Consider the following 12,163-nt stretch of genomic DNA (forward strand, 5'->3'; position numbering starts at 1 on the left):
GCCTCGCCCTGGGAAAACCACCTTCGTGATCATGGTATCCCCCCTGCCAAGTAAGTATCGTTTATGTCTCTTAAAAAACTCATTTGCTATGAATAAGTCATTGATTGTGCAAAATTCAATCATTCTCTCTCCAGCTCCATTTCTGTCACCGAGTCCATGTTTTCCAACTACTGAAGTTTCTTCTCTGTTCCCAACTTTAGCGTTCCAGTCACCCATTATTATCAATGCATCTTGATTGCATGTTCGATCGATCTCCGATTGTAAAAGTTGGTAAAAATCTTCCTCTTCCTTGGCTCTGGTTGTTGGTGCATATATCTGAATGATAGTGGTATTCACTGGACTTCCTTGAATGCGTATGGATATTATCCTGTCACTCACAGTATTGAACTTTAAGATGGATCTAGCAATGACTTTTTTAACTATTAAAGCAACTGAATATGCAAGGCAAGTGGAACTCTGGCTTTTAACTAGTCTTAATTTCGATGGTTAATGTTGTGTCAAATTAATTGGGCCATAATTGTGTTGTTTGGTAATTATGTGATGTTATAGTCACCTCACTCCACTCTCATTTTAGCATAACATTTTCACATAATGTCCTAGTCTTTGAAACTTAACTAGGATGATAAGTGAGGAGTTGGTGTCTTATAGATAATGAAGACACTAGAAAGGGCTTTGTTGTTATTGTGGTTGTGTACTGTTGAGTACGACTCATAGTGGCTCTATGAACAACAGATCTGAACCCTGTTCATACGCCATCCTCATCATCTCGGACATACTCGAGGCCATTGCAGCAGACACTTAAACAACCCATCTGCTTGAGGGTCTTCCTTTTTTTGGCCAATGCTCCACCTTTCCAAGCATGATGCCTCTCTCCAAGGACTAGCCTAACAACATGCCCAAAGTATGTCAGATGAAGCCTTGTCGTCTTTGCCTCCAAGGAGCAAAGGCTGTACTTTCCTCAAGACCTATCTGTTTGTTCTCCTGGCCATCCAAGGGATAATCAGTGCTCTTTTTCAACACCACAACTCAAAGGCATCAATTCTTCTTCTGTCACCCTTATTCACTGCATAGCAAATGACCGAAAAGACCACCGTCTAAATTAGGCTCACAGTTGTTCTTAGGGGGCAAGTGCCACTTAAGCAGAATTTGGACTTAGCATAAACTCATCTGTGCTGCTAGAAAAGCAAGACTGGAAGTCAACAACTCCTCTGTTCAGCATTCTCTCTCCTTCCAGCAACCCATTTACCCATCTGGAAATTGCTTCGCCTTTAATCCATCCATTTAGTTTCCACAGAGAGTATCATACTCCTTCAAGGATTCATCTATAACCTGGCTGATGAGCTTTGGGATAGTAGGTACCAGGCCCAAGCTAGGATAATAAATCCTCCAGACTTGAAGATATACCCATAGAGAACAATTCTTTTGTTGTTGTTTTTATTAATTTTAATGAAAGTTTACAGAGACTTAGGGTTTCCATTCATTTATTGTTGTAGTTTTCTCCCTGCTCACCCCCTACCCCCAATTTGCTCTTCTCTTTGAAAAGTAAAATTCTTTCATTGTTATACGATCCCTCCCGTCAAGTCCACCCCACTGTGCAGTCTTCATTCTGGACTCCTGTCATGACAATAATACCTAATCATCTAGCCCTTTTAAACAGTTCTCTCCCTCATCTGTTTCAATGCAGTACACATTATTTATTCCTTCTCAGTCTTCCCTCAACCCCGATGCCAGTCTTGCTTTACAACAGTGGCACTATGCAGTGTTTGTCCTTTTGTGACTGAGATATTTCACTCAGCATAATGTCCTCCAGGGTCACCCATTTTGAATAACATTGCATGAGTTCCTTGTTTTTCAATGCAACATAGTAGTCCATTGTGTGAATATACCAAAGAATCTCTATCCATTCGTTTGTTGATGGGCACTTAGGTTGTTTCCAACACCTTGCTATCGTGAACAAAGCTACAATAAACATGGTGTGCATATAAATGCTTGGGTGGTGGTTATGATTTCTTTAGGGTATATTCCCAGTAGTGGAATTGCTGGGTCAAACTGTATTTCTACTTGCAACTTTTTGAGAAAGTGCCATACTGCCTTCCACAGTGGTTGCACCATTTTATAATTCCACCAACAGTGAATAAGGGTTCCAGTTTCTCCACAACCTTGCCAGCATATGATGTTTGCTGTTCTGTTAAATTTTGCTATTCTTACTGAGGTGAGATGATATCTCATAGTTGTTTTAGAGAACACTTGTTAATCAACAAATTGCACTTATATAAAGTATAAAGACTTATATAAAAGTCTTTCTTGTTTGCTACCACGTAGAGAAGTCTCACTTGCAGTGAGAGAAGGGTGGAAGAGTTGATAAGAACACAGACTTTGAAGCCACCCACCTGGTTTCAATCCAAACTTGCCCTTGGGAAATAAATATATTTAACTGCTTTATCTCATTTTCCCAATTGTAAAACAGTTAATAATGATGACACATTACCTCGTAGGATTTTTGAGATTAAATATTAATATCTATTGTTGTTGTTGTTATGTGCTGCCCAGTCACCTGAGACCCACTGCGACTCTGAACCCTGCCCTGTCCTGAGCCAGTCTCACTGATTCCAACGTCAACCGCCATTGCCCCACTTACTGTATTAATCCATGTATTAAACAGGGTCTTCCTCTCCTACGCTGTTACTCCACTTTTGAAGCATGATGTCCTTGTCCAAGGACCGTCTTTCCTAGCCACGTGCCCAAAGATTGTGAGATGGAGCTTCAAAATCCTAGTCTTCAAGGAGAAACTTGATTTCACCCTCTCTAAGACACACCTATTTGTTTCATGGCAGTCCATGGTATATATGTTCAAGACTCTTCTCCAGCACCACGGCTCGAAGACATTGATTCTTCTTCTGTCATCCTTAGTCATTGTTCAGCTCTCTGAAGCATAACAAACAATTGCAAAGACTATGGTGTGGATTAGATGCACCTTAGTCTGTGGATTGACATCACTGCTTTTCAGTACTCTGGGGAGGCCCTTAACAGCAGATTTCCCCAGAGCAATTTGTCTTTTGATTTCCTGACTGCTGGGGCCAAAAGTGTTGATTGTGGAGCTGAGCAAGCTGTAACTGTTAACTTCAATCTCTTCTCCACCTATCATGATGCTGCCAATTGGCCCAGTGGTGAGAATCTTTGTCTTCTTGATGTTGAACTTTAATCCATATTAAAGACTACAGTCCTTGACCTTCTGCAGCAAGCACATCAGGTCCTCTTCAGTTTCACAGGCAATGTTGTGTCATCTGCATAACTCAGGCTGTTGATGAGTCTTCCTCCAATCTTGATGCCACATTCCTCCTCATAAAGCCCTGTTTCCCTAATGATCTGTTCTGCATATAGATTGAAAAGTTATGGAGACAGGATGCCTCCCTGATGCACTCCTTTCCTGATTTTGAACCATGCAGTGTTTCCCTGCTCTGTTCTGAGGACTGCTTCCTGATCCAAGCACAGATTTTGCATAAGCACAATCAAGTGTTCTGGGAGTCCCATTCTCCTTGCGGTTAGCCACAATTTGTATTAAATACTTAAAACAATGGCCCACACTACTAATAAGGATTGACTAATATGAATACTATGTATAAATTGCTATTGGGACATATGATGATGATGATGTTTTCTTGTTAGGTGCAGTTGAGTACACTTCATAGTGTCCTTATGAACAACAGAGCTAAACTCTGTCCTATCCTGTGCCATCTTCATCATCTCTGACACACATGAGCCCATTGCTGCAGTCACTGTGTCACTCCACCTTGCTACGGGTATTTCTTAATTTTTGGTTGTGTACCATTGAATCCGATCTTACTGACACAGGAGGAGATTGCCCCTCCTTCTCCAGCAGAGCATGTGGTGGATTCGAACTGCACACCTGCAGCTCCTTGCCACCAGGTAACCAGCGCACCCTTCCTTAAGGGTCTCTTTTTTGCTGACCTAAGTAAAATGTTTCTTTCCAAAGGTGCATGGTGCCTCATAGGTAGGGAGTTGTACTGCCAATCCAAAGGCACTTTGTTTGAACCGCCTGCTCCATGGGAGAAAGAAAAGCAATCTCTTCCCATGTGATTAACTGCCTACGAAAACCCCTGGAGGGTCAGCTACGAGTTGTTTCCAACTCCACAGTACATAACATGAAGCAGCTCGCCATCTAAGGGGCACTCTGGCTTCACTTTTTCCAAGATATATTCATTTGTTTTTTTGGCAGTCCATGGGATGGATATTCAATAATATTCTCCAACACAACTCAAAGGCAATTCTTCTGTCATCTTTAACTCACTGGCCATCTCTCAGATGTGTCGGAAGTGATTGAAAAGATGATGGCCTACCACAGAATCCCACCTGGGAGCCCCCTTAAAAAAACTTCTTTGGTTTCCTTAAAAAAAAAAAAGATGATGGCCTAATTAGGCACACCTTGGTCTTCGAACTGACATCATTGCTCTTCAGCATTTTGGAGAGGTCCCTCACAGCACACTTTCCCAATGCTATGTATCTCTTGATCCTTTGAGACTGCTGGTACCAAGGGTGTGGCTGATCCAAGCAAGATGAAATCATTGCCAACTTTAATCTTTTCTCCCTCTATCATAATGTTGCCTATTGGCTTAGTGGTGAGGATCTTTGAGCTCTGGCAGCCTAGTGGTAAAGAACTGCACTGCCAATCCTAAGGCATGTGGTTCAAATCCATCAGCTGCTCCATGAGATAAACAGGGGCAATCTCCTCCAGTGCAATTTATTGCCTCTGAAAACACACTGCAGGGTCAACTATGGATCGGTTCCAATTTGATGCTACATAGTAACATGGGAACATGAGAAACTGAGGAAGTTTTCTCCAAGACACTGACCTAGGCCTTTGATGATATGAGGAAATACTATTTCAGCCAACGAAAACAGTGCAAACAAGCTGATCCATGAGAGAATTCAGACATATTAAAAATATTTTTTAAAAAAGAATAGCTGATGCTTAGTTGGGTAGCAAATGAAGTCTGAGGCACTACTTTTACCCTTCAGCACATTTTAATTTCATTCATTATTTCTCTGGCAAGTGATTTGTTATTCATGTCAGTTGAATCCAAGGTCACCCTGACAACTTTCATGAACTGACATTACACCCAAATCAACACTTTAGTAGCATTAATAATTTTTCCTCAAACAATCCAAGCATTTATACTGACAGTTTACTGGCACCAATATGCTCAACACTCCACTGTGTGCAAAGGCTTTCAGTTCTTATGTCTCCAATAGTAGATGTAAAGTAGACACTCCATGTTCTATGAAGACATTCAGGATGTTTAGATAATTTTCCAAAAGCCACAGTTACCATATCAAACGAGAAAGTGTTTCACTGCAAGTAGAACTGGGAGCTTCTTTTTTCACATAAAAAGTAGTCAATTTGTTCTATTATTTAAAAAAAAATTCCTAAAATCCCTTTGATAAAACCCCTTTGATTCTCCCCACCCTCCTCGGTGTTAGCCATCATTCCCCTGACGCCTCTTTACTCCTGTGTTAGTCAGTTCCTACAACACAGTAATTTCACAGGTGTGAAAATAACAGGGTTTGCTCCTGGTAAACTGAGAACTAGTTAAACAAGCCTAGACTAGAACCCACATCTTCTCATTTCTAATCCAATGCTTTTTCCATTGTAGATTTCAAACTGTCCACCAAAATCTCTCCTTAGTTCTTCTCGGCCATTGCTGGCCATCTCTCAGCATCCCCTGCATGAATTGTGGCCACAGGACTCATTTCTCTTGTGCGTGCTGCTGCAAAGGCTGGGCCGTAAGGCAATGGTGTGCTTCCTCCATTCTTCCCCCCTCCTTCCCCCACTGGCTGGAATCGGTAATGTCCTGGCTTCAACCACACAGCTGATGACAGTGTCCCAGAGGATGGAGAAGCAATACGATCTAAGGATCCTGTGTCCCTAAATGACCACTCGGAGCTGAGCTGCCCCACTGACCTTGATCACTCACTTCAGAATGTTAGCTCCCCTCAGACTTGTTACGTGAGAAATGTCTTTTTTCTTCAAGCCACTGTATTGTTGTGTCTCACTGTTAGAGAAGCTTAGTCTTCTACCCTAATACAACCACTCAGCCTCCTTTGTACATTTTCAGAATAGCTTTTAAAAGGCCAGTTCACTATCTTTTTTGGAAAACATTCCTAACCACCCAAGTAGGTGACAATAAAATACTGAAATTCTTTCCTGTGGCTACTATCTCAAGAGGGAGCTCTGGTGGCCTAGTGGTAAGAATCTTCATTGCAATCTGGAAGGCACACAGTTCAAATCTGCCAGACAAGGATGGGCAATATCCTCCCGTGTGATTAACTGCCTCTGAAAACCCACTGGAAGGTCAGCTATGGGTTGGTTCCAACTCGACGGTACACAACTATCCCAAGATTTCGGGATACAGACAAATCTACTTTTATTTAATTCAACAAATTATTTGTAGGTGTCAAGGAATCAGACATATTGCTGCATCCATTATTAACACTTCCTAATGTGTGTGTTTCATGATTATAAGCAGAATCTCTTTGGAGAATATGAAACTGAGGCTAAGAGAATAATTACTGAGCATTACACAGATCACTCAAACTATATACTTGAACTGTATAGACGAGTTGTTCTCTTAGTCTTAAAACGAAAACTAAGTATTAAGACTTGCAAGTATTAGTAGTCTTTTTTCACAAAGTATGTCCTAGCTGCTTAAAGCAGTATTGTCCAAGCTGTAACAACCACAGCCAAGTCTAGATGCTCACTGACTGAGGCCAATGAACTAATAGCTTGCTGAGTCCTGGAATTAATTACCAAAGCCATTTAAATAGCACTGCTGGTGTGATGGACTGAACACGGCAGGTACCTTGATTGAAAAGCTGTTTATCTGGGATTATCAGAGGCCAGATGGTGCAAAAAAACATTCTTCACCCTCACTCTAGACTGAGCAAAAAGCCCAAATCTGGTCCCTGAAGCCCTTTGTACTTCTTGACATGGTTATTTTGTAGTCAGTGAGGTTTGATCTGGTTTTGCAACATGCTATGATGGTGGGACATTCATGTTCTGGGGGGCTGAGCGCCCCTTCCAACTCTGTTCATGGCAATCACTAGGCAGAACCATTTCCTTTCCTGCGCTAGTGGCAAAGTCACTCAGAGTGCAGCTGACAGCAGAAACCCCTACCAGGGTAATTCCTCAGACCAGGGTGTCACAGAGATTCTTGTCCTGCCTTCTCCAGATTTTCAGCTGCTGGTGAGAGTTCCACTGTGTTCAACTTAAAGGAGTTTCTAAAAGGACTGCTGAGCACAACCACATTGCTTCAACTGAGTGGGCATATTATAAATATTAGGCACTCCCTCCCGCAAAGAATTCTCATTACCATGGAGAAAGCAATGAGTTGAGTGCTAGAAGGTGCTGCCACAGGTATTTCAGATGAAGGGATTAAAGGGTATTTCGAGGTTTTGTTGTTGTTGTTATGTGCCGTCGAGTCACTTTCAACACATAGTGACCCAATGTACAACAGCCCTAAGCTCTGCTCTGTCCTGTGCCAATCGCACTGTCTCCGACACACCCATCCTGATTACTCCAGTCACTGAATCAATCCAGCTCATAGAGGGCCTTCCCCTCCTGCACTGTCCCTCCACCCTCCCAAGCATGATGTCCTTCTCCAAGGACTGGTCTCTCCTTACAACATGTTCAAAGTATGTTAGACAGAGCCTCAGAATCCTTCCCTCTAAGGAGCCACCCAGTTTAACCCTTTCCAGGACGAATCTGTTTTTTTTCCTAGCCATTCATGGTACACTCAATACTCTTCTCCACACCACAGCTCAAAGGCATCAATTCTCCTTCTATCCTCCTTGGTCATTGTCCAACTCTCTGATGCATAACAAGTGATTGCTAAGACCATGGCATGTATCAGACGCACCTTAGTCTCTTCAGTACTTTGGAGAGGTCCCTAACAGCAGACTTTCCCACGGCAATATGCCTTTTAATTTCCTGGCTACTTGTGCCAAGAGTGTTGGCTGTGGAGCCAAGCAAACTAAAGCGGTGAACAATCTCAATCTCTTCACCATCCATCCTGATGCTGCCAATTCGCCCAGTGGTGAGAATCTTTGTCTTCTGGACATTGAGCCTCAATCTATATTGGAGGCTGCAGTCCTTGACCCTCTGCAACAAGCACTTCAGGTCCTCCTCAGTTTCAACAAGCAGAGTTGTGTCATCTGCATAACTCAGATTGTTGGTAGATCTTCCACCAATCTTGACCTCACATTTCTCCTCATAGAGCCCAGCCTCCCAGATAATCTGTTCTGCATACAGGTTGAAAAAGGTAAGGAGACAGGACGCATCCCTGGCATATGCCCTTCCCAATTTTGAACCATGCACTGTTCCCTTGCTCTGTTCTGACGACTGCCTCCTGGTGCAAGTATAGGTTTCGCATTAGAATGATCAAGTGTTCTGGGATTCCCATTCTTCTTAGAGTCAGCCACAGTTTGTTATGATCCACACAGTCAAACGCTTTTGCATAGTCAATGAAACACAGAGGTAAGATTACTAAAACTAGTTCTTCCTGCTCATCTACTAAAGCCAACCCCCCTTTTAAAAGAATTCCAAAGCCTTCAAACATATCTCACAACCTGAGTGACTAGGATTCCTCCCCTAAAAGACAGTCAGCTTCAATTCTGATGTCTACTGGTCTCAACTCCACTCTGCCACTTATCAGCTGTACTTTTTTGACCAGCTTCAGCTTCCCCACTGCTTAACAGGGACAGAGGCACTATCCTCCTCCCAGGGCTGCAAGAGAAGGACACATAATAAAGGGCTTGGCACACAGGAGTACGTACCTCCACTCAGTGAGATGTGACTGGGATTCAGGGAAGCTCCTCAAGTCGTTCATATACTGATTGGGCAAATTATGTCAGGTTTAAAGATGATGGAGTGGAGAGAATGATAAGCTCATCTTTGACTTCTCATTACTGACGGAACTTATAGTTGACCCTCCTGCGGGTTTCTAAGGCTGTGAATTCACGGGAAATTGCCCATGTTACTCCCCAAGAGCCACAAAAGGATTGAAATTGCCAGTGAGGCATGACCTCTGGCTTAGCAGTACAACTCGCTATGGACCACCAACACTAACCTCAATTTGTTGGCTATGCATAAATACAAAAGTTATAAATTACTTAAGGGCATCTCTATATTCTCTCTCGTTTATTCCTCAAAAACTCATTCTATCCCCTTTCCCCCCTACTAGTTTACTTACAAAATTTTAATACATTTTCAAGAACAAATTCTTTCCATTTCCCTCTGCCCCACCCATCAAACTGTACAACCCCATGATTAATGCCCCCCTCTCCCTGCACATCCTCATCGCTCTGCGTCCAACCTCTCCCAACCTCTAGGGTCCTTTTACTCATTCTACAATAATGAAAACTCCACTGTCTTAAAGATGGTTCCATATCATCAGAGCTCTCCTCATCTTTTAGAATAAAGTTATTCCTGAGATTCCAATCAGTGAAAAGCTGGGGCTATGGCATGAAACACTTTTAAAATAATCAATCTGATTAGATGGCTCACTCACTCTGTCCCCTGCTCTCTATCATGTTTGCACAGGTAACAACACATTTACAGTCATTTTTAAAGTGCCCAAGAAGTGTTTATTTTGTCATGACTATTTCCTCTGCCCTTCATACTGAAATTCCACACAAGTACTATGTCCTTTGATGTGGGGGTTATTGTGTGGATTCCAACCTGTTAGCAATCCTATGTACAACAGCTCAAAGCCCCACCTGATCCCACCCCCTCCTTACCGTCCTGCTGTGCGTTAGTGAACTGCTGCAGGCACTGGGTCAATCCACCTGACAGTCTTCCTCCGACTCTCCATCTTTCCACACCTGATATCCAAGTCCAAGGACTGGTCTCACTGCTTTAAGAAGTACCTTGGCCCATCAACAAACGAATGGACAGAGAAGCTGTGGTATACTCAGAATGGGATACTACGCTGCACTGAAAAACAAGGAACTCATGCAATATTATTCAAAATGGGTGACCTTGGAGGACATTATGCTTAGTGAAGTATCTCAGTCACAAAAGGACAAATACTGCATAGGGCCACTGTTGTAAAACAGGACTGACATCAGGGTTGGGGTAAGACTGAGAAAAACTGGGTAAGTTATGTATATTGCATCGAAACAGATGAGGGAGAAAACAATTTAAAAGCGATATATGATAGGGTATTATGGTTATCATAAAAGTCCAGAATTAATGTTGCATAGTGGAATGTACTCGGGGTGGGAGGAGGGGTGCAAGGGGATTGTATACTAATGAAAGAATTTTTCTTTTACTTTTCAGAGAGAGGAGTGAACTGGGGAGGGGAGGGCTGGGAAGGGAGAAAAGTGCAACAATGAATGAATGGAAATCCAAAATATCTGTAAATGCTCATTAAAATTAATAAATTTTTTTATAAAGAAAAAAGTACCCTGGCTGCACTTCTTCCAATTTAGAGCTGTTCAGTGTTTTCACAGTCCATGGTCTATTCAATACTCCCCACCAAGAAATTTGCTGGTTGTGCACAAATATGACAGTTATAAATTCCCTGAAGCTCACCACCAACAAGATAAAGGTAAATAACCCAATTGAAAAAGTGGGCACAGGATATGAACAGACACTACATCAAAGAAGACATTCAGATGGCCAACAAGCACATGAAGAAATGTTAAAAATCTCTAGCTCTAAGAGAGATGCAAATTAAAACTATGAGATATCATCTCACCCCTGTAAGAATAGCAAAATTTAACAGAACAGCAAACATCAAATGCTGGCAAGGTTGTGGAGAAACTGGAACCCTTATTCACTGCTGGTGGTAGTGTAAATTGGTGCAACCACTATGGCACTTTCTCAAAAAGTTGCAAATAGAAATAACATTTGACCCAGCAATTCCACTGCTGGGAGTTTACCTTAAAGAAACCATAAATGCCACCCAAACAGATTATGCATACCCTTGTTTACTGCAGCTTTGTTCACAATAGCAAAGAGCTGGAAACAACCCAAGTGCCCATCAACAAACAAATGGATAGAGCAGCTCTGGTATATTCACATAATGAAATACTATGCAGCATTAAAAAACAAGGAACTTATGAAATATTATGCAAAATGGATTATCCTGGAGGACATTATGCTGAGTGAACTATCTCAGTTACAAAAGGACAAATACTGTATAGGGCCACTGTTGTAAAACTGGACTGACATCAGGGTTGAGGGAAGGCAGAGAAGGAGTAGAAGAATGATGTATACTACATTGAAACAAATGAGGGAGAGAACTGTTTAAAAGGGAGATATGAATGGGTATTATTGTTATGACAGGAGTCCAGAATGAAGGCTACACAGTGCAGTGGACGTGGGGGGAAGGACTGTGCAACAGTGAGAGTTTTCATTTTTCTTTTCAAGGAGAAGAGTGAATTGGGGGGAGGGGGTGGACAAGGAGAAAAGTACAACAATAAATGACCGGAAACCCTAAGTCTCTGTAAACTTTCATTAAAATTTCTTACAAACAAAAACCAATTCCCTGAAGGGAAGACCATCCAATTAATCTCTATATTCTCTCTAGCTTATTTCTCAAAAACCCACTGCCCTCAAGTTGGTTCCAACTCATAGCTACCCTCCACTGGGGATCTAAAGGTGTGGGCTTTTTTATTTTTATTTTACTATTTTGTGTGTCTGTACCATCAAATCAGATTTCACTGGTACAAGAGGAGATTGTCCCTCCTTCTCCAGCAGAGCATCTGGTGGATTCGAACAATATACCTCTGGGATTGCAGTGCAGCTTCTTGCCATTAGGCCACCAGAGCTCCCTGTAAAACTGCATTTTTTTTTTATGGTTTTAGTTTTTTTCCCTGTAATTATATTTTATTAATTTTCATAAACATTTACAGAGATTTTGGGTTTCCATTCATTCACCGCTGCACTATTCTCTCTACCCTCCTCCCAATTTGTTCTTGTCCAAATGCCACAGTGTTTGTCAAAGCCAGTTCTGATTAATCTTCTTTGTCAGTGTGTCCTTTGCCGTTCCCTATCACTCCTCCCTGAGAGAGACTTCACCCTGAGTCATAAGGAAAAGGGGATGGCGTATTCTCTTAGCTACTTCCAGCTGAAAAGGGACGC

This window comes from Elephantulus edwardii, unplaced genomic scaffold (genome assembly GCF_000299155.1).
Source record: "Elephantulus edwardii isolate Elephantulus edwardi_28Jun2011 unplaced genomic scaffold, EleEdw1.0 scaffold00049, whole genome shotgun sequence".
Lineage (NCBI taxonomy): Eukaryota > Metazoa > Chordata > Mammalia > Macroscelidea > Macroscelididae > Elephantulus > Elephantulus edwardii.